Consider the following 24,419-nt stretch of genomic DNA (forward strand, 5'->3'; position numbering starts at 1 on the left):
CTACACAGGCTGGGCATGACTGACTCTCCCCACTGCCCCTGGTGCCCTACCCAGCCTGATACCCCAGAACACCTGCTGCTGCACTGCCCTCGGCACCTTTCACACCGTGTGGCCCTCCTCCACTCACTGTCTGCCATTCACCCACACAGGCCAACACTGACTGACCTCCTGGGTGGCTGCACAAATTCCTGTCAGGCTTTCAAGACTTTCAACCTCACCAGGACCTTCCTACACAAAACAAATCAACTTCACCGCATATAGCCTGACCACATCACCTCCGCATCCCGGACCTTTGGGCACTAGAGGCTGTGACACACAACCTGCACGGCCCCAACAAATCCCCAAGAAGAAAAAGAAGAAGTTTGTGTGTGACAGGCCGCTGCCAAAATATTGTCGATCTTCTGAAACAAACGACGGAAAAAGTGCTAGTGTGACACCGCCTTTAAGCAGCTATACCACATCACCTCCGCATCCCGGACCTTTGGGCACTAGAGGCTGTGACACACAACCTGCACGGCCCCAACAAATCCCCAAGAAGAAGAAGAAGAAGAAGTTTGTGTGTGACAGGCCGCTGCCAAAATATTGTCGATCTTCTGAAACAAACGACGGAAAAAGTGCTAGTGTGACACCGCCTTTAAGCAGCTATCCGGAAAACTGATGAGCAAGACTGGCAGCGGGCTTACGTTAATGACTTGCGGAAGGCCGCTTGTTTGACATACGTAAGGCCTGCGGAGAGCCGCTGTTTTTGTTTGCTGGGATGAATCTCATCACGGACTGCATAATGTACTCAAACTTGACCAAGAATAAACCATCGAGCAGTTGCAACATGAGTGGATAGCAGTGCAAGTACACGTGAGTATATTATTTCATCACCCTACATATTATGATAATATTTGTTATGTGTGTGTGTGTGTGTATATATATATATATATATATATATATATATATATATATATATATATATATATATATATATATATATATATATATATATATATATATATATATATATATATATATATATATATATATATATATATATATATATATATATATATATATATATATATATATAATGATCTTTAGAAAATACTTTTTTTAACAAACGGTAATTTTCAAGCAAACAGGGTAATGTTAAGGGTGAATTTAGGGTAAAGTTGGCAACTCGACCTGGCAGCACTGACTCCGAGGTCCAAACGAGTGTATGCCGTTTGGGCTTGCGAGCGAGCCTGGCGAGGTGTGGTGTTACACACAATATGGCGTTGTGAATATTTGTTGATTGTCAGCGGATACCAAGAGAAAATACAAAGTTTTCTATTCTATTAATCGACGGTTCACGTGCCTCTAAGAATAATAGTGGTGCAAGTTTTGGTGAGTTCTGAGTGACATGATTGTGACGGAAGACGAGACATGTGAGTTGGTGACGATTTACCACTGCATGTCGAGAGACTAAGTTTGTTTTGTTTCGTTTAAGATAAAGTATTCTTTAGTCTACGATGTAACTAACCCTATTTCTCGTGTTTTAGGTTTCTTGTAAACTGAAATAGTTGAATGAATTTTATTTGGTTGAGAAGCTAATTTTCTCGGGGATTACGATATTGAATTTGAGCAAAATTTTTAACTTTCATCAGTCTCAATTCTGGAGGAATATATTTGTTTACCTTGTAGTTTTCGATCTGTTTTGAATTAATATTCACGTTTTATTTTCATTATTTTTCCTTTCCCTACCCTATCCCAGTCCTTTATCCCCCCAAAAAGTACTATTTTGTGCACTATGCTAATACAGACGTCCCACCAGCTGTCCTCGTTTCCCGGTTCCCTGTTCGCACATCTTTCACTCAGCTTAGGCGACGTGGTAATGAAAATATGGTAACCAAAACTAACTTAGCCCTAACTTTAACTTACCCTTATCTAACCTAACTGTGATGACACACCGTTGATATGTATTCCTCAGAACCCTTCTCACCAATAGCATGGTTAGGTTAGTTTTGATTATCATATTTTCTATCCCACGTCCCGTCAGCTGAGTGAAAGAGCTGGGAAGAGGGAGCCAGGAAATGAGGACAGCAGGAGGGACGTTTATATTAGGACAATGCCTTACTTTGCAATGAAAAAGAAAAAAAGATTAGGTATGTAAAAGATATCAAAATTACCAGTAAAGAACAGTTTCATTGTCACAAAGTACCACAACAGTAACAGTAAAAAAATTAAGTTGTTATGGTTGTGGTGAGTGTTCGCTGTCACTAGCTTAACATAATCTAACTGTCTCTACCACTGGTAGTTAGTAGATAGTCTCCACAAACAGCCTAGTAAGGACCTAAGGGTCTGTTGCTGTTTGTCTTCCTTTGTAACTCTATATAACCCAGCATATCCTAACCTAACCTAGTTTAACCCAACCCAACCGAATCCTGAACAAAAACCAAGCCCAACTATTCTAAATAAATCAAACTAACCTAAGTAAAGTAACCTAGTTGAGGTTAGTTTGCTGACAGGGACACTATTAACTAGACTGTTTGCTATCAAGATCGTGACACCAGACAGTGCCAGATTTTGCAATTTTTGCCAGAAAATAAATACTCTTTGGGGCAAGTTTTACATGCCTACACGGGTGTATTGTTGCCCATTAATGCATCTGAAATTTTGTCAATTCATCTCATGATGTGTGATGGCATATGACATCATTTGAGGTAGCTGCTATTCGTAATTTCAGGTGATATTCTAAGAACAGCTAATATTTGCATAAGGCAAGTAATTTGTCATTTTCAATATACCTCTATGGGGGTATACTGACTTACTTACATTTGAATGTACAAAACAGTAGACAGATACATGTAATACATAGAAAGTACAATTTTGTGATGCACTTAATTTTTCAAGTACGATAACTATATCCTTGGTTTTTTATGGTAAGCCACAACAACAATGTGCTGCTACTCAGCTCGTGGCTCCGTCTCTCACCAGAGACCCTTTACTATGTTGTACATCTGCCAACAATGCTGTTTCTTTATTTCACTGATTACCTTGGTATATAACACGTGACTGATTTTTTTTTTTTTTTTAACAATCACATAAAATGTATAAACCAAAATCATTATCCTTTTATTTTTACTGCTCATATTTTTCAAAGAAAAGAAAAGGTAATTACATATAGGAACATAAGAAAAGAGGGAAGCTACAAGAGGCTGCCAGGCCTATATATGTGTAGCTTTATCTTTTAATATGGTTAACAAAACTATCATGCACCAGCAAGTAAGAATAATGATATTAAGTTTATGATTTAATTTTGAATACATATGTGCGGCAGTTCATGTTATATTTTTCTGGACCTTGATTTCTATAATAGCTAAGACACCCCTTTGCCCCAGGAAATCTGAGAAAATAAAAAATTCTAGCACTAGTACGTGTCGACCACCCTAGCAAATTACCATCAAATAACAAAATAATTACTGTATAAATCAACGGTAATGACAATAAGGCTGCTTAAGTCAATGAAGTTTGTTTATTATCATTTTCTTGTTCAACTGAAATTTGTTTATAATAGAATCTCACACACTAGCCAGTATTTAAGAAAACCAATGTAAAATGAGTTTGTGTTAATTTAATAACTTGCATTGGTTTTCATAAATAAATAAGTGTATTTGGCTGTGAAAAATAGAGTTTGCAGAATGAAACTACTAACTAGCCTAGTTAGGCAGGCTGGTGAGTCAAGTTCTGTCAGCTGAATAGAAGACAGTCGCTGCAATGACTTGGTGTAGTCATAGCCATTCCCATAAAGTTTCTGGCAACATCTTGAACACCAGTATTCCACCTCTATCAGTCCCAGGTCACGTAATTCCTCTTTATTCAACTTCTTGTGATCTTGGTGGAACCAAGTCATGCAAACAGAACACATAATGGTATCTGCTGACCAAGCCTGCTGGTCTCCATAGGAGTATTGCATTCTCTTAGCTTTCTGGACCTTGGCTTTATCAGCAGGATTGGGAGGCGCACACAGTCTTGGTTTTGGCTCCATATTAAGTAGAGGTCCAGGTAGTTGTTTTAGCTGTGGTGAAATGGTGGTGGTGATTAGGGGTGGGCAAAATCAGACTACGGTTGCTGGTATAGTTCACGGTAGTTTGTTGTCAGAAGAAAGGTAAAAAAGCATAGTATGTAAACAAACTACTAATGTGAGCAGCCTACTAGTTAACTTGTTATAGTAACTGGCAACGAAAATGATTAACTACAACCTTTATTATTAGTTGGCGGTAATTGACAGTAGTTGACGGTAATTACTGGGGGCTGACAGATTCTGCTATAGTGGTACCTCACAATAATGGACACTTTAGGGGTGAAGGGGTGTCTGTTACTGCATATTGCCCGCTACTGATAGTGGTTTATTTGTGAGAGCCTTAAACCCCCCACCCTTTACCCTTTTTTGGTAATTTATTCTCTTTTGATAATGAAAAAAAGAAACATTTAAACCACCTAATTCTATGCTGAATGCTGAAACAAAAGAGTCCATTATCATTTAACCTCTTCACTCTGGACAATAGAAAACGGCTTCCGAGACTATATCCACACTGGAAGGTGGTGGGGAAGTACCTGACTGAGGCAGTCTCTCTCTCTCTCTCTCTCTCTCTCTCTCTCTCTCTCTCTCTCTCTCTCTCTCTCTCTCTCTCTCTCTCTCTCTCTCTCTCTGATGTTTCATACTAGGTATGAAATAAACCCATGTAAATTTTAGACAAAAAAAAATTATAGTTTGCCTGTTCTTAGCCATTTTCTGAAGATAGTAAATGACAGAAAAGAATTTTTAAGCTAAACTAATTTATTGGTTCCATAGAAAATATATAAAATAATATAGAATCATTGCCAGCAGGGTGCATTCATACTTATCCTGGTATAAGAGAATGATACACCTTTGTAATAATGATGAAAATCAAGTAAGCCATTGTATCTTATATGACCTACCTTCTGAAAGATCTCATACGGTATGTGGAAAAAATCACATTGTCTTAGCAGAACGCAGCCATGATGTAGTATGTGTGTCCATGGATATGTCATGATTACTGCGGAGCCACAAAATACGCATGTCATGTCGAAGTTAAGAAGTATACAGTAATAAAGATTTGTCTTATGAAGAATAGATGAATAGTGTAATGGCTAATTCCCATGTGGTCCAGTGGTATCTTTATCAAGCATAATGATTCTCTGAAGGACCTTGCTGAGGTGACATAGGAGGGGATTCATCAGAATCAGAGTAGACTACATCCTTACTAGAGATGTATCGATAGCAGAATTTTGACCGATACTGATACCACAAAATTGGGCTGATACTAATACTTCTACCAATACTCATCTGTCTGGAGGAAGCACACACACACACACACACACACACACACACACACACACACACACACACACACACACACACACACACACACACACACAGATGGAAAACTTAGAGACGGTGCAAGAGAAATATAACTTATTTTTGGAAATATACAAAACAGGAGTCAGGGAATATGTCCCAAAATATAGACCTAAAGAAGAAGGAAAGAAAGATTGGTTTAATGACTCCCCCATCATTACAATTTCACAGATCTTTCCCACAACGCTAGTCAGTGATACTGCTCTATAATTTAGCGACTATGTCTTTTTTCCTCCTTTTGTATATAGGGACTATATTTGCTCTTTTCCATTCCCTTGGTTCTTTCCCTACCTTTAACCCTTATGTTCCGGTGATTAAACTATTTTCCAATATCCCATGACGGGTAAAAATGGTAAACCTAGAAATTGTCAGAAGACTGTTTGAATACTAATTATTATTTTCTCTTTGTTATTCTGAATATAATGATGTACTTTCTAGCTCAATGTGACCTCTGAAAGTTTAGTTATTACCTTATCAAGGATTCCTCCTCCGCCCGCTGTGTGATCCATCAAGCAGAAACAGCTCGGTGAGCGCAAACTCTCTCTCTCTCTCTCTTTCTCTCTCTCTCTCTCTCTCTCTCTCTCTCTCTCTCTCTCTCTCTCTCTCTCTCTCTCTCTCTCTCTCTCTCTCTCTCTCTCATCTTGGAAGAGAAATTGTACACTTCCAATGAGAGAGAGAGAGAGAGAGAGAGAGAGAGTGTATTCTTTCACCCCTTTTCATATCAAGTTTCAAGAAATAACATGTAGGTATCATCTCTCTCTCTCTCTCTCTCTCTCTCTCTCTCTCTCTCTCTCTCTCTCTCTCTCTCTCTCTCTCTCTCTCTCTCTCTCACACACACACACACACACACACACCCACCCTTGATCGTCTTCCCAGAACACGAGAGGCACGCTTGCTTCTCCGTGAGCCACTCTGGGTTCTTAATACGATGTTTGGAGTCTGTTCTCCATCACCACTATCTCTGTCTTCTCTCTGTTCTTAGAAAACAGGTGGATCCTCTGAATCTTCACTACTGCTGTCTTCGCTTTCTTCAGTTGTTTCCTCATAATCACGGTCACTGTAGTCAGGTTCAGAAGCATTGCTAATTAAAAATGATCTGTCTTGTTCCATAGTGAGTTATGAACTGAGACGTCCCTTCGCTTTTATCAGGGTGCTTTCGACATGGCGGATCGCTGGGGTTGCCAAGTGTCGCCCTCAGAATGGGAGAATAGCTTTGTTACCCCTAAATATACAGAGCTAGTGGCAACACTACGGGTGGAAAAAGAAGCCAGATACTTCCACTCGCCATCTGACTCGAGAAACCACGCGTGGAGCTCAAACATGAGGCGCGAAAATTCTTGATTACGGGAACGATCGTCGTCGCTACGGATGCACTGATGCAATCGTTCATATACGATCACTGGAACATAAGGGTTAAAGAGCTGTTGATTGTAACTAAAATTGGTTTCCATTAGTTGTTCTCTACATTTCCATCCTGACACTCCATCTGGCCCCATTGTTTTTCTTACATGCACCTTTTCTAGTAATTTGCTAATTTTCTGTTTATGCACCACAATGATTCTTAATCGTTCCTGCGTCACACAGTCTGGTTCTGCGAGATTTTCCTCTTCATTAAATAGTGATTTATAGCTCTCATTTGTAAGTTCACTTTTTTTTTGTTTTATTATTTCCCTTATTTAACAGTGATGGCCTCTCTGTTCGTCATCATTCCATTTATGTAATTATGAAAAAGCTTGGGTTTCTCTTCACATCTCTTCACTTTTGCACATGTAGCATTATACTTTAGTAAAAATAAATTGTACTGACTCGTAGGGTGTTGTTTGCCTCTCTACCAGATTTCCAACCATGCGTGCGTTGGGGTCCAATTGGTCTCCAAGTGCCTGGGTTCGGATCCTGTCCATGGTCCGAGTGTAGGTTGAGCTTCCTCACTCAGGGCAACGGTTTCCTAGCGGGTGGGCTTTGAGATAGGAGGTAGCCCATAAATTCCCGTGAAATGCCCACATGATATAAATAAAAAAAAATAAAATAAAAAAAACATTCAGCCTATACTACTGATTGTTCTATAATGGTCGTCTTTCACTTTTTTCCATTTCCATGACATGGCTTTTGTCCACATTAAATTCCATCTCCCATTTTTTACTCCATTTCCAGATCTTGTTTAAGTCTTCCTGCAATATTTCACAATCTCCTTTTTGTTTTATGACTCTGCACAGTTTCGCATCGTCTGCAAACATATTTATGTAGCTGTTCACTCCCTCTGGCATGTCATTTATATATATGAGAAAAAGTATTGGAGCCAATACTGACCCCCAGGTGTATTTACCTAGTTGTATTTACCTTGTAGTTTTACAGGACCTGGGCTTTATGCTCGTGTGGCCCCGTCTCCATATCTACTAGGTGTGTGTGTGTATGTGTTTCACTGTTTGATCTGCTGCAGTCTCTGACGAGACAGCCAGACGTTACCCTACGGAACGAGCTCAGAGCTCATTGTTTCCGATCTTCGGATAGGCCTGAGACCAGGCACACACCACACACCGAGACAACAAGGTCACAACTCCTCGATTTACACCCCGTAACTACTCACTGCTAGGTGAACAGGGGCTACACGTGAAAGGAGACACATCCAAATATCTCCACCCGGCCGGGGAAATCGAACCCCAGTCCTCTGGCTTGTGAAGCCAGAGCTCTAACCACTGAGCTACCGAGTGTGTGTGTGTGTGTGTGTGTGTGTGTGTATTTACCTACTTATATTTACCTAGTTGTAGTTTTACAGGGCCTAGGCTTTATGCTCGTGTGGCCCCATCTCCATATCTACACTTATCCAATCTTACTTTAAAAGTGTGCACACTCGTTGCAGACACTACTTCTTCATCTAAACTGTTCCACGTCTCAATACATCTCTGTGGGAAACTATATTTTTTAATATCTCGCAGACATCTTCCCTTTCTCAACTTTTTACTATGCGATCTTGTGCTTCGGATGTCATATTCTTCTCTCAGGATCAGTTTCTCATTATCCACTTGGTCCATTCCGTTGATCAATTTATAGACTTGTATCAGGTCTCCTCTCTCCCTTCTTTGTTCCAAGGTTGGTAGATCCATAGCCTTTAGTCTCTCCTCATATGTCATCCCTTCAAGTTCTGGGACCATTCTTGTAGCCATTTTTTGTAGTCTCTCCAATTTCCTTATGTGTTTCTTTTGATGAGGGGTCCACACTACTCCTGCATATTCCAATCTGGGTCTTATTATAGTACTTATCAATTTCTCCATCATTTCTTTGTCCATGTAGTGAAATGCTACTCCAATATTCCTCAGCAAATTATATGTTTCTCTAAAAATTCTATCAATATGGATTACTGGTTGATTGTGTTTCTCCTTAAGTGCATTACAGAAAACGAGAATTCATAGGAACTGAATGCTGGAAGGTATTAAAGTGATAGCTTTTCTTAAAGATGTATGGTGGCTGCAGTTGCATGAATCTTTTCACCAAAAAGAGAGAAGCGTTTTGTAGTATTCTTTATGTTTTGTTCTTTAGAAAAAAATAGTTTAAAGGTGTCAAATTGTGTGTGAAAAGAATCTTAAAAAATATTTACATTACCTTGTCATATACTGGTAGTGAATCTTGGATGTAATTTTCAGTACGTGTGGACAAAGATTACTGCATCATTGGCAAAAACAAGATCTGTAATCTCAGTATTGCTGACATGTTACACAATGACTTTGGTCTACAATTCTGCCTAGTACCCAGTCCATGCAAATGTTGAAAAGTAATGGAGCAAGCACGCATCCCTGCCTCACCCTCGTATTTACAGGGAAGAAGCTGGACACGCCCCCTATACACCTCACAGCACTCACAGTCCTGGAGTAGAGGCCAGTTAATAGACCAATAATCCTTACTGGAATCCCGCTTAGACACAGAAGATCCCAGAGTGTGTCTCAATGCACTGAATCAAATGCCTTCTTGAGATCAACATAGGCTGCAAGCATCCCCTGTCAAAACTCATGTTGGCACTGCACCAGTATGCGAAGCACTAGGATCCGGTCAGTTGTTGACATTCTGGGCATGAACCAAGACTGTTCAGGTCTCTGGTGTTTCAGCAGGTGACTGCAGATATGTATCAGCAGCAAATGGGCAAGTACCTTGCCTGGTACGCTGAGCAGTGTTATACGGCGATAGTTGTTGCAGTCCTGGCGGTCCCCTTTCCCCTTCCAGATAGGGATGACCAACCACTTTTTCCAGTCAGGGAGAATGATACCTGAATGCCATACAGTAGTCAAGACAGCATGCAACCCATGGATCATGCCCTCACCCCCCACTTTGAGCAGCTCTGCACTGATGTTACAGATGCCAGCTGCCTTTCCATCCCTCAACTTTGCCGCAGCCTCTTTGACATCATCAATGGTGGGTAGTTTTGTCAATGGGTGGATCAGCATCCAGCATCTATAACCCTGCAGTTTGGAGCTGTCTGCTTGGAGGATCCACCGTGAACAGCTGCTCAAAGTACTCAGCCCAACAAGCCAAATGCCCATTTGCGTCCGATACTAGGTGACCATCTGCTGTTCGGATAGCGGTCACCTGAGATGTAGACTTGGAGCGGAGTTTCTTCAGGGCTTGATTGGCAGGTTGTAGGTCATTAGCATTTAAATTACACTCTACATCCTCTGTGAGACCCCTGACATACCTCTCCTTGTCTCTGCTCAGGAGAGCTCTAGTCCTATGTGACAGAGCCCTGTACTGGTCATGGTTCCCAACAAGTCTGGCAGCATACTAATGAGTACTAACAAGGATATGGTTGATCTCCTTCACTACCCCTCCGGCATTGCTATACCAAGTCCAGCAATGCAGCGCCGGTCTCTGATACCAAGAACCTTGAATTCTCAACCTTGTGGATCTTGCAAGATTCAGAAGGAAAGAGCTGTTGTCGTTCCTGGTACCAGAGCCATGGGGACCAACACTTAACTCGTAGCCAGCTCTCTCAGTGCCAGTGACAACAAATGCATCACAACAGGGCCACTGGTCCAGTACAGAGTCGAGTTTGGCATAGAACGTCTCCTTCTCTTCAATTTCACACGCCTCAGTAGGAGCGTATACTGTAACAACAGACATGAAGTCTAGACTGTGCTTCAGCTTCTGTCGCATTATAAACTCATCAACCGGAGTAACCTTTGCAACAGATGGCTGTAGTCTGCTGGAGACTCCTATGGCTATCCCCTTGATGTGGTGACCATTGCTCATGCCAGACCAATAGTAAGTAAAACCCTTGTTACTGGTCTTGCCACTGCCAGCCCTCTTTGTCTCAGAGAGTGCCGCCATATCCACCCTCAGCCTACAGAGCTCATCCGATAGATGAGGTAGTCGTTGATCCTCTGAGAGGCTCAGGGTGTTACAGGAGCCTACACTTAGAACTCTCTGAAGATTTACCCGAGGAATGGTTCAACAAGCAGGAGCCACTTCTGCAACCCTAATGGCACCCTCAAAGTTAAAAATAGGACGAGGGGAACCTCCCGTCCCTCTCAAGACACAGGGATCTCGCAAGCTTTCCCCTGCATCCGTCATATGGGTAGGCAAGCCCTGCTGGTGCCTTGGCACCCGACGGGCTTGTATGGTCGGAGCCCCCAGCAGAACTGGATAGGGATCATGGCTAGAGGCTCGCCCACGTCTAGAGCCTTTACCCCGACCTCTTTCTAACTCTGGTAACAGCTGTGGATTTTTTTACAGGGAGGGGTTGCAAGCCCCACCCCAACCAGCTAGGTCAGCCTTGGGCAGGGACACTGGTATCCCTGAGGGTAAAAACCCTGGCTGTCCAAGAAAGGACAGAAATGGAGGCAAAGACGGCAGAAATGATCTCTATAGTACTTTCTTATTTGGATACCTTTTAAGCTTCTGTTTATTTATGTATTTATTTATGTATTTATTTACTTATTTGTTACTTTATTACTTCAGAAAAGTTGGAGTGACAGTCACACAACGCACACACACACACACACACACACACACACACACACACACACACACACACACACGTTTATGTGAAGAAAATTCTGGAGTTGGAAGGTAAAATTGAAAAACTGTTTGAAAAGTATGGGGGCCTGGAAACGAGTTATGACAATGTAATGAAAGAGTGTGCCGATATGAAGAAAGAAAATGAAGTACTGAAAGAGGAAGTTAAGCTAATTAAAGTGAATTGCGACAAATGTGGAGAATCTCTAGGAAAAGTGATGGAGAAGCAGGCTGAATGGAAAAAAGTCAGGAAGTGGAAAGAAAGGAGGTAAATTACAAAGTTGCAAGTCTGGAAAAGGAAATCAAAGAGTCTGGGAGAAAACTTTGGGCCTTGCTGAAATTATAGATCAACAGATCATAGAAGAGAAGATTGCTGAGAAAGTGGTGAAGGTTATTAAGTCAAATGAGACATTGGTGAGGGAAACTGTAGACAAAAAGAGATGTGTGGTGATATTTGGTGTGGAGGAGGATAAGACACCGAGTAAAATGGAGAGAGAGAAAACATAAAAAGGTGATAAATAATATCATTAATGTGGTGCAGGAGGAGGAAAAGACCTAGTACAAGAAATAGAGGACTTCCATAGAATTGGAAAGTTCACAGGAGAAGGTATGAGGCCAATAAGAATCAAACTTAAGTCACAAAAGGATGTAGATGAATTGGTGGAGAAGTCATGGAGGCTAGCCCAGCAGGAAACAACAAGGAAGATTTGGTTGAGAAGAGATCTCGGTGAAAAGGAAAGAGAAATGTTAAATGAGTTGAGAAAGGAGGCTTTGAAAAAAATGAAGAGAGGACAGAAGAGGAGAAGAAAGAGTTTTTCTGGAGAATCTTGGATATGAGACTGAGGAAGTGGTTCATAACCCAGAAAAGTACAGCAAGAAAGGACTAAAGAAACTTACGTATGAGCGGAATGTAATGTATTCCAACATAAATGGAGTGATATCGGGATTTTAGAACTCAACGATTACTTGAGGGACAAGAACCCAGATATTGTGGGTCTTACTGAAACAAAACTGAGAGAGGAGAAGACCTGATGATGGTTGGAGAAGGGAAATATAATGTTTGGAAAAGAAATAGAGTAGGTAAGATGGGAGGAGGAGTGATGTTGCTGGTTAAAAAAGATATAAAGGTGGATCAAGTGAAAGAAGGTATGGGAAAGGCAGAAGTGCTAAAGATCAGAGCAGAAACTAATGAAGGAAAAAGAGGCACTACATAGTGGTGTACGTACCACCTAAGACAAATGCATGGTCAGTACAGGAATATGAAGAAATGATAAGTGATACAGGAACATGTCTGGAAGAAATGTTGGGTGGCTGTGAACGAACTATAATGATGGGAGATTTTAATTGTAAAGAGGTGTGTTGGGAGGACTGGTCAATGGAAGGATCAGAGACAACATGGGAAATACACTATTGACACTGGCAATGGAAAATGTGTTAACTCAGTGGGTCAAAGAAGATACTAGGTTTGGAGGAGAGGGAGCATCGTCAAGACTGGACTTGGTCTTTAGTACAGAGCCAATGGTCATTGAGGAGATGAGGGTGGAGTGCCCTTTAGCAAAGAGTGATCATGCAGTTTTGGAGTTCAAGGTGATAGATGAAGAGAAATCTAGAAGAAATGAAGAATATAAAGTGGGAAGATGGAATTATGCCAAGACAGATTTTGGAAACCTAAAGAAATTCTTTCAAGAGACAAATTGGATGAAATTCAAGAGTGCTAAGGAGCAAATGAAAAGTGGAAGGAATTTATAAAAATATACAAAGAAGGTGAGAAAAATTTGTACCAATAAGACAACATAGAGAAGTTGGAAAGCAGGACTGGTTTAACGATAGATGTGAAAAGGCTAGAACAAGAAAAGAGGATGCATGGAAGAGGTGGAGAAGGAAAAGACGGATTAAGCAGTGGGAAAGTTACAAAAGAGCAAGAAATGAATATGTGTTGATTAGAAGAGAAGAAAGAAAGAAACAAGAAAAGGATATAATTGATAAATGTAAAGACCAACCAAGGCTTTTTACAGACATGTGAACAACAACATCAAAAATAGAGAAAGTATTGAAAGTTTAGAAGTAAATGGAGTATGCAGTGAAGATCCCAGGAAATGGCAGAGGCTATGAATGGATGCTTTCGGAAGGTATTCACAAAGGAGACTGCTTTTGACAAACCACTGGTAATGGAACAGAAAGGGATTATGAAGGAGTTTCAAGTAACTGTGGAGGAGATCAAGAACATGATGGGGAGTTTAGAAGTGAGAAAAGCTGTGGGACCTGATGGGGTATCAGGATGGATTTTAAGAGAATGCAGGAGCAACTGGCAGAAAAAGTTTGTGAAGTAATTGATGCCTCATTAAGGGAAGGTGTAGTGCCCCAAGACTGGAAAAGAGCTAACATTGTCCCAATCTATAAATCAGGTAACAAGAGAGACCCATTGAACTATAGACCAGTGTCACTTACAAGTGTGGTAGCTAAGATGTGTGAGAGGGTGGTGAAGAATAGATGGACAGACTTCTTGGAGAAAATGACATACTTTGTGAGTGTCAATTTGGTTTTAGAAAAGGGCGTTCATGCACGACAAACCTGATATGTTACTATTCGAGGGTGATAGATGTAATACAGGAAAGAGATGGTTGGGCTGATGGAATATATCTGGATTTAAAAAAGGCCTTTGATAAGGTACCACACCGGAGACTGATCTGGAAACTTGAAATGGTAGGAGGAGTGCATGGCAGTTTACTAAAATGGATGGAAGACTTTTGGTAGGAAGAGAAATGAGAACAATAATTAAGGACAGACCATCAGAATGGGGATTGGTGGAGAGTGGAGTTCCACAGGGATCAGTGTTGGCACCAGTAATGTTCGCGGTCTACATAAATGACATGGTGGATGGGGTGTCCAGTTATGTGAGCCTATTTGCAGACGATGCAAAATTGTTAAGAAAAGTGAGATGTGACAAAGATTGCGAACTACTCCAGGAAGACTTGGACAGAATATGGAAATGGAGCTGTACATGGCAAATGGAGTTCAACACGACAAAATGCAAGAAAATAGAGTTTGGCAAGAGTGAAAGAAGAATCAGGAGTATGTACAAGATAGGAAATGAAGACATAAAACCAGTCATGAAGAAAAAGACCTTGGGGTGACAATTACCAATGACCTATCGCCAGAGAGACATATAAACAAAATAATTGGAGAAGTATTGAACTTATTGAGGAACATAAGAGTGGCGTCAGATATTTAGATGAAGAAATGATGAAGAAAATAATTACTGCAATGATAAGACCGAGGCTTGAATATGCAACAATACAGTGGGCTCGAACTTAAAGAAACACATAAGGAAACTAGAGAAAGTACAGAGGGCTGCAACAAAATGGTGCCTGACTTAAGAGATTTGACTTATGAAGACAGACTGAAAAGAATGCAACTTCCGACCCTGGAAAACAGAAGAGAAAGGGGAGACCTGATAGCAATATACAGAGTGATGATTGGCATGGAAAAATGGATAGGGAAGATCTGTGTATGTGGAATGAAAGAATGTCGAGAGGGCATGGGAAAAACTAAAATGGCCACTTATAGGAGAGATGTGAAAAATATAGCTTCCTCATAGAAGGGTGGAAGCATGGAATAGTTTAGACGTGGAAGTGGTCAACGCAAGGAATATTCATGATTTTAAGAAAAAGCTGGACATTAATAGATATGGAGACGGGACAACACGAGCATAGCTCTTTTCCGTATGTTACAATTAGGTAAATACAATTAGGTAAATACACACACACACACACACACACACAAGCCAGAGGACCGGGTTCATTGGCTGGGTGGAGATATTTGGTGTGTCCTTTCACGTAGCCCCTGTTCACCTAGCAGTGAGTAGGTACGGGATGTAAATCGAGGAGTTGTGACCTTGTCCCGGTGTGTGGTGTTTGCCTGGTCTCAGGGCTATCCGAAGATCGGAAATAATGAGCTCTGAACTCTTTCCGTAGGGTAACGTCTGGCTGTCTCATCAGAGACTGCAGCAGATCAAACAGTGAATTACACACATTTACCAGGGGCATCTCTCTAAAAGAGGAAATTGAACATGAATGTCCCTTGGGGAAAAGCGATCATGATGTCCTAAGCTTTGAGCTGGATACGGAATTAAGCATGAATAGTGGAACGCAGGGAGGAAAAATTAAATTATATTAGGGCAAATTATAACCATATAAGGGAGTTCTTTAATGAAATTGACTGGTCCGTGGTATACCAGGAAAGGGATATGCAATTGAAATACGATAAATCTATCGATTTGTATAACTCTGCTGTTAAAAAGTTTGTGCCATATCACAGAAAGAGGACTTTAAATAATAAACAGTGGTTTAATAGAAATTGTGAAGAAGCAAAAAAGAACAAAGAAAAGGCATGGAAGAAACTTAAGAAAAACAGTGATGTATTATCAAGAGAAGTTTACAAAACAGCAAGGAATAGATATGTTGAAGTAAGGAGAACAGCACAGAAGGAATATGAACAGAGGGTGGTGGAAAACTGTGATAGTGACCCAAAAATGTTTTACAATTCATAAATGGAAAACTAAATATAAGGGAGGCAATAGAAAAGGTAAAAAATGGGGAAGAAGTATATGAGGATGCTGGAGATATAGCTGAAATTTTGAACGACAACTTTTGCAAAGTGTTTACAAAGGAGGAGCATTTTATGGGAGGAAGGCCTACAGAAATAAAGCAAATGCAGGTCATCATGGTTACTAAGGAAGATGTGAGGATAATTATAAGCAATCTGGATATTAATAAATCAATGGGGCCTGATGGCATATCTGGGAGGTTGCTAAATGAATGCAAGGATCAATTGTTGAACCCCGTATTTGATATTGTGGAAACCTCCATACGAACAGGATTAGTCCCGAAAGAGTGGAAAAGAGCTGACATTGTGCCTATATATAAGAATGGTAGTAGAATGGAACCGCTAAATTATAGACCAGTATCGTTGACTAGTATATTGTGCAAGGTATGTGAAGAAGTAATTAAAGCTAAGTGGAGTGAGTATCTAGAAAGTTAAAACATTCTGAGTGAAAGACAGTTTGGTTTCAGAAAAGGAAGATCGTGTGTATCCAATTTATTATGTTTTTATTCAAGAGTGACTGACATACTACAACATAGAGAGGGATGGGTGGATGCTATCTACCTGGACTTGAGAAAGGCCTTTGATAAAGTACCACACAATAGACTGATGTGGAAACTAAAGAAGATTGGAGGAGTAAATGATAAACTAGCAAAATGGATGGAAAATTACTTAATGGGAAGAGAAATGAGAACAGTGGTGAGAGGAAGGAAGTCTGAGTGGAAGAAGGTAACCAGTGGAGTTCCACAAGGATCAGTGCTGGGTCCCATCATGTTTTTTATTTATGTTAATGATATGCCAGTAGGAATTGACAGTTACATGAACATGTTTGCGGACGATACTAAAATTATGAGGAGAGTAAAGAATGTGGAAGATTGTAACAAGTTACAGGAAGATCTTGATAAAATATATGAGTGGAGTAAAGAGTGGCAGATGGAATTTAATATAGACAAGACCCATGTTATGAAAATGGGAAGAAGTAGATACAGACCAAACAGGGATTACAGGCTGGGTGATGAGAAAATTAAAGAGACCAATGAGGAGAAAGACTTAGGAGTAACTGCAAAACACCTTGTCACCGGAGAAACACATTAACAAGATTTTTAGGAAAACATATAACATGCTTCAAAATATTGGCCTTACATTCCACTACCTAGATGAAGGAATGATGAAGATATTATGTACCTTAATAAGACCCCAGTTAGAATATGCAGCATGTGTCTGGTCACCGCATATGAAGAAAAATGTGAAGAAGGTGGAAAGGGTACAGAGGCTGGCAACAAGGATGGTACCAGGACTCAGGGAGTTAGACTATGAGGAAAGACTGAGGAAGCTGGGGCTGCCCACATTAGAAGAGAGAAGAACAAGAGGAGACATGATAACTGTCTAAATGACGTGAGAAAATACAGTTTCCCGCATCATAGCATTGATAAGTGGAATAAACTGAGCAGTGATGTCGTTGATGCGGTGTGTGTCAATCAGATGAAAGAGAGAGATGACAGGAATGGACAAGGAGACAGGTCACAGAGAGCTAAGCTCGGGCCCTGTAATACACAAATAGGTAAATACAAATAGTTAAATACACACACACACACTGGATGAGGAAAAGGCAATGGGACCGGATGAAGTCTCAGGCAGAATACTGAAAGAATGTAGGGAAGAACTAGCAAGTCCTATATACAACTGAGGTGGTTCCCATATATAAGAGTGGAAGGAAGGAAGAACCTTTAAATTACAGACCGGTATCACTAACTAGTGTAATATGCAAGATGTGTGAAAGAATAATAAAGAAACAATGGATCGAGTTCCTTGAAGACAACAAATTAATATCAAATAGCCAAATTTTTTAGAAAAAGATGGTCGTGTGTAACTAATTTATTGAGTTTCTATTCTAGAATAGTTGATAGAGTACAAGAGATAGAGGGATGGGTTGACTGTATTTATTTGGATTTAAAAAAGGCGTTTGACAAAGTGACACATGCAAGATTACTATGGAAGTTAGAGGAGAAGGGTGGCTTAAAAGGAAGCACATTGAGATGGATATAAAATTATTTGAGAGGGAGAGAAATAAGGACGGTAGTTAAAGATATGAAGTCCAAGTGGAGAGCAGTAGAAAGCGGAGTGCCACAGGGGTCAGTATTGGCCACAATACTTTTCCTCATTTATATTAATGACATGCCAGAAGGAGTGAACAACTATATAAATCTGTTTGCAGATTATACAAAACTGTGCAGAGTTATAAAGCAAAAGGAGGATTGTGAAATACTGCAAGAAGACCTAAATAAGATCTGGGAATGGAGTAAAAGGTGGGAAATGGAATTCAACGTGAACAAGAGCCATGTCATGGAAATGGGAAAGAGTGAAAAGAGAGTGGAATCTATAAGATGGGATATGGAGTAGAACTAGAGAAAGTAAAAAAGGAAAAGGACTTGGGAGTGACGATGGAAGAAAACAATCAACCGGTAAGCCATATTGATAGAATTTTTAGAGAGACATAATTTGCTAAGGAATATTGGAGTAGCATTGCACTACATGGACAAAGAAATGATGAAGAAATTGATAAGTACTATAATAAGACCCAGATTGGAATATGCAGGAGTAGTGTGGACCCCTCATAAAAAGAAACACATAAGGAAGTTGGAGAGACTACAAAAAATGGCTACAAGAATGGTTCCAGAATTTGAAGGGATGACATATGAGGAGAGACTAAAGGCTATGGATCTGCCAACCCTGGAACAAAGAAGGGAGAGAGGAGATCTGATACAAGTTTATAAATTGATCAACGGAATGGACCAAGTGGATAATGAGAAACTGATCCTGAGAGAAGAATATGACATTCAAAGCACAAGATCGCATAGTAAAAAGCTGAGAAAAGGAAGATGTCTGAGAGATGTAAAAAAATATAGTTTCCTGCAAAGATGTGTTGAGACGTGGAACAGTTTAAATGAAGAAGTAGTGTCTGCAACGAGTGTGCATACTTTTAAAGTAAGATTGGATAAGTGTAGATATGGAGACGGGGCCACACGAGCATAAAGCCCAGGCCCTGTAAAACTACAACTAGGTAAATATAAGTAGGTAAATACACACACACACACACACACACACACACACACACACACACACACACACACACACACACACACACACACACACAAGAATATAGAGACATGATAGATGACACAATAAGGACTTTTACAAGAATCATTAAGGAAAGGAGAAAAGTGATATTGGTAGGAGATTTCAACTGTAAGGAGGTAGACTGGGAAAATTATGAAAGTGGTATGGGGGAAGATGCCTGGGGAGATAGATTCCTGAACCTAATGATAGATAATTTGATGGTCCAAAGAGTAAAGGAAAACACGAGATTCGGAGGAAACGATGAGCCGGCAAGATTAGACCTAGTTTTTACTAGGGATATACCAATTAACGATGATATAAGATAGAAGTGCCCATTGGGAAAGAGTGACCATGTAATATTAGAAATGGATATAGAAGAAGGAAAGGAAGATAGAGATGAATCATACAAAGGAGACTGATTAAATTACAGAAAGGCTGATATTGAGAATCTCAAGAACTATTTTAAAAACGTAGACTGGGAAGAGATGGAAAACTCAGAGACAATGCAAGACAAATATAACTTATTTTTGGAAATATACAAAACTGGGGTCAGGGAATATGTTCCGAAATATAGACCTAAAGAAGAAGGAAAGAAAGATTGGTTTAATGCAAGATGTGCTAGAGCAAAGGAGAAACGAGATGGAGCATGGAAAAGGTGGAGAAGAAACAGAAATCCAGAAAATAAGGAAAACTTCAAAACAGCAAGAAATGAATATGCTAAGGTGAGAAAGGAAGAAGAAATGAACTATGAAAAGGACATTGTCGAAAAATGTAAGGAACAACCAAAATTGTTCTACAGATTCATAAATGGAAAAATAAGACAAAAAAGAAACAATAGAAAGGTTAAAAGGAAAAAACAGAATGGTGGAAGACCCAAAAAGTATGGCAGAACTGTTAAATAGTAAATTTCATGAGGTCTTTACTAAGGAATCCAAATTTGAAAGACCACAGGGTAATAGAGAAACTGTCTATATGAAAGAGATTAAAGTAACCAAGCTTGAAATAAAAAATTTGATGACGGAATTAAATGAGGAAAAGGCAATGGGACCGGATGAAGTCTCAGGCAGAATACTGAAAGAATGTAGGGAAGAACTAGCAAGTCCAATATACAACATCATAAAATGCTCAATAGAAAATGGAACATTGCCAGTGGAGTGGAAAAGAGCTGAGGTGGTTCCCATATATAAGAGCGGAAGGAAGGAAGAACCTTTAAATTACAGACCGGTATCACTAACTAGTGTAATATGCAAGATGTGTGAAAAAGTAATAAAGAAGCAATGGATTGAGTTTCTTGAAGACAACAAAATATTATCAAATAGCCAATTTGGTTTTAGAAAAGGTCGGTCATGTGTGACAAATTTATTGAGTTTCTACTCTAGAATAGTTGATAGAGTACAAGAGAGAGGGGGATGGGTTGACTGTATTTATTTAGATCTAAAAAAGGCTTTTGATAAAGTGCCACATGAAAGATTACTATGGAAGTTAGAGGAGAAGGGTGGCTTAAAAGGAAGCACATTGAGATGGATGAAGAATTACTTAAGGGGGAAAGAAATAAGGACGATAGTTAAAGATATGAAGTCCAAGTGGAGAACAGTAGACAGCGGAGTGCCACAGGGGTCAGTATTGGCACCAATACTTTTTCTCGTATATATAAATGACATGCCAGAGGGAGTGAACAGCTACATAAATCTGTTTATGGACGATGCGAAACTGTGCAGAGTCATTAAACAAAAGAGGATTGTGAAATACTACAGGAAGACTTAAACAAGATCTGGAAATGGAGCAAAAAATGGGAGATGGAATTCAATGTGGATAAAAGCCATGTCATGGAAATGGGAAAAAGTGAAAGACGACCAGTGGGAATCTATAAGATGGGAGATGGAGTAGAACTAGAAAAAGTAAAAAAGGAAAAGGACTTGGGAGTGACAATGGAAGAAAATAATCAACCTGTAAGCCATATTGATAGAATTTTCAGAGACGTATAATTTGCTAAGGAATATTGGAGTAGCATTTCACTATATGGACAAGGAAATGATGAAGAAATTGATAAGTACTAAAATAAGACCTAGATTGGAATATGCAGGAGTTGTGTGGACTTCCCATAAAAAGAAACACATAAGAAAATTAGAGAGACTACAAAAAATGGCTACAAGAATGGTTCCAGAATTTAAAGGGATGGCATATGAGGAGAGACTAAAGGCAATGGATCTACCAACCTTGGAGCAGAGAAGAGAGAGAGGGGATCTGATACAAGTTTATAAATTGATTAACGGAATGGATGAAGTGGATAATGAGAAACTGATCCTGAGAGAAGAATATGACTTTAGAATCACAAGATCGCATAGTAAGAAACTAAGGAAGGGACGATGTCTGAGAGATGTTAAAAATTTAGTTTCCCGCAAAGATGTGTTGAGACTTGGAACAGTTTGAGTGAGGAAGTGGTGTCAGCAAAGAGTGTGCATAGTTTTAAAGAAAAATTGGATAAGTGTAGATATGGAGACGGGACCACACGAGCATAAAGCCCAGGCCCTGTAAAACTACAACTAGGTAAATACACACACACACGCTCGGTAGCTCAGTGGTTAGAGCTCTGGCTTCACAAGCCAGAGGACTGGGGTTCGATTCCCCGGCCGGGTGGAGATATTTGGATTTGTCTCCTTTCACGTGTAGCCCCTGTTCACCTAGCAGTGAGTAGGTACGGGATGTAAATTGAGGAGTTGTGACCTTGTTGTCTCGGTGTGTGGTGTGTGCCTGGTCTCAGGCCTATCCGAAGATCGGAAATAATGAGCTCTGAGCTCGTTCCGTAGGGTAACGTCTGGCTGTCTCGTCAGAGACTGCAGCAGATCAAACAGTGAAACATACACACACACCTAGTAGATATGGAGACGGGACCACACGAGCATAAAGCCCAGGCCCTGTAAAACTACAACAAGGTAAATACAACTAGGTAAATACACCTGGGGGTCAGTATTGGCTCCAATACTTTTTCTCATATATATAAATGACATGCCAGAGGGAGTGAACAGCTACATAAATATGTTTGCAGATGATGCAAAACTGTGCAGAGTCATAAAACAAAAAGGAGATTGTGAAATATTGCAGGAAGACTTAAACAAGATCTGGAAATGGAGTAAAAAATGGGAAATGGAATATAATGTGGACAAAAGCCATCAATTCTTTCCTTGTCATTATCATGACTCCACCTCCTCCTTTGCCCACTCTGTCTTTCCTCCATACATTCTAGTTATTATCTAGATCTATTTTAATTGCCTCGCACAATTTTGTTTCAGCCAGACACACAATCGTGGGCTTCTTTTCCTGAAGATAGTCCCCCATTTCTAGTCTGCTCGATAACACTCCATCTATATTCGTGTACATCATTTTCAGACTTATGCTCCTGTCCAGTTTATCTAGCTTTCCTCCTTCTCTTCCTTCCTTCTTGTGTACCACTTTCTCACTTACTCCCCCTGGACCCGCCGCCCCCCCCAAAAAAAAAGAATTATTTTCTTCCTTCGGTCTTTCATTATTCTTTTCTCTTGCCTCAGCCACCAGTTTATTTTGTCTCTTTCTTTTATCCTCATTCCTGTTCTTCCTTATATTTATATCCTTACATCCTTCTGTCTATTTCTGTTTCAATGTTCTGTATAGCACCTCTTCTGTTGCCTTCTGTGTACTTTACAGGACTTTCATTGACCTATTAATTAACTCTTTCTCTATATGGACCTATTCTATGAATTTCCTCCACTTCCTCCTCAAGGTTCTGTCTTTCCTCATCATTTAAATTTGCAAACAAGTCTTTAACTGATTTCAACTCTTCTTTTTCCCTTTTTGGTCTACAAGTCACTTTATTTTCCTTCAAGCTGAAGATCAAAACACTTCTCTTCTCTGCGATTTCTCTTACCAGTAGTTCTTTCTGTCAGTACCCCAACCACCTTCTTTGCCATATCCTCTTCCTTCTCTTTCAAGATAACTTCATCTTCCTCATCTTTTTTCTTCCATGCTGTCACTTCCTGTCTAACAACTTTCTGGACCCTTTCCTCTTCCTTATTCACTAGTTTCTTTGTTTTTATTCTCCTTCTCCACTTTACACAGTCCGCATTTCTCATATTGGGCCACTTTCTTCTTTAAATCCTCATTTTCCTTTACTAATGTTTTTTCATTATCTTCTAGCCTTCTTACTCTCTCCTTCAACTTCCTCTGAAGTTTTCCATCTTCTGAAGCATCCTCTCTCAATCCCTTAACTTCTCTTATAAAGTTTTCAAACTTTCTCTCTAATCTGAGGATTCTGCCATGGATGGTTGTATTTGTCGGTTGGAAGCCACCAAGTGGGTTTACCACCATCTCCTGTCCTTCATCTCCAAACACAAATAAATCATCTCGTGTGTGTGTGCATCTGTTTCCACAACCACTATGACTCCCTCTCCCATCCTCACTCCCCCATAGCTCCCTAATGAACCTTTTACCTCATTTATTGATCTTTAAGATATAGGCATCTCATATTACCACTATTCTAGTAATATGTATTGTACACCATAATGATGATGATAACCTCTCAGTGCCTTAGTCAGCCACTGAGCCACCTGGCATCCCGGCCAGCTGCTCTCAACCACCCCTCACATCCTCTGTATCCTGCCACCCAGCCCCTCACCTCCTTTGTACCCTGGTATCCACTAGTAACACACTGTCTTATGGTACATAATTACTAGTCAGAATGATTAATTATTATTATTATTATTATTATTATTATTATTATTATAGTTTTCAATAATTATTATTATTATTATTATTATTATTATTATTATTATTATTATTAATATTGTTATTATGATTATTACTGTTATTTTTATTATTATTAGTGTTGCTGTTAATAATAATAGTTTGTTGTTGATGTAGTTTTAATTGCATTCTAAACCAATACTAGTACCTTTGAAGCCTGTATCGTCTGTTTGAGTCCTGAGACATGTTCTATTGTATGCTTATGGGTTAAGGTTTCCTTATTCTGTAGGTTGTTCATATATTGCATTATACAGTGGCCCCTCTACATACGAGATTAATTCGTTCCTGGATCGAGCTCGTATCTAGAATTTCTCGTATCTCGAACAAATTTTCCCCATAAGAAATAACTGAAAAGCAATTAATCCTTTCCTTAACAAAATAAAATGCGAGTTTATTATGATCAGTTACCATGGAGGAAGTCGGCGGCGTCTAACGGAGGTGTATGCATGGTGGTGGAGTGAGGGAGCGCGAGAGACTGTTGACGATACGTAAGCACTTACACTTACAATTAAAGGTG

General features: G+C 39.9%; 1 protein-coding gene across 1 annotated transcript in view; it reads left to right on the forward strand.

Annotated features, from left to right (window-relative positions):
* The first annotated feature begins 1,188 nt into the window (after nt 1–1,188).
* LOC123514889 overlaps nt 1,189–24,419 on the forward strand; it is a 564,015-nt gene continuing 540,784 nt past the window's right edge. Inside the window, exon 1 of the mRNA XM_045273148.1 lies at nt 1,189–1,371. The gene's annotated coding sequence lies outside the window, so the exon portion shown is untranslated. The remainder of the gene's footprint in view (nt 1,372–24,419) is intronic.

Source organism: Portunus trituberculatus, chromosome 38 (genome assembly GCF_017591435.1).
Source record: "Portunus trituberculatus isolate SZX2019 chromosome 38, ASM1759143v1, whole genome shotgun sequence".
NCBI lineage: Eukaryota > Metazoa > Arthropoda > Malacostraca > Decapoda > Portunidae > Portunus > Portunus trituberculatus.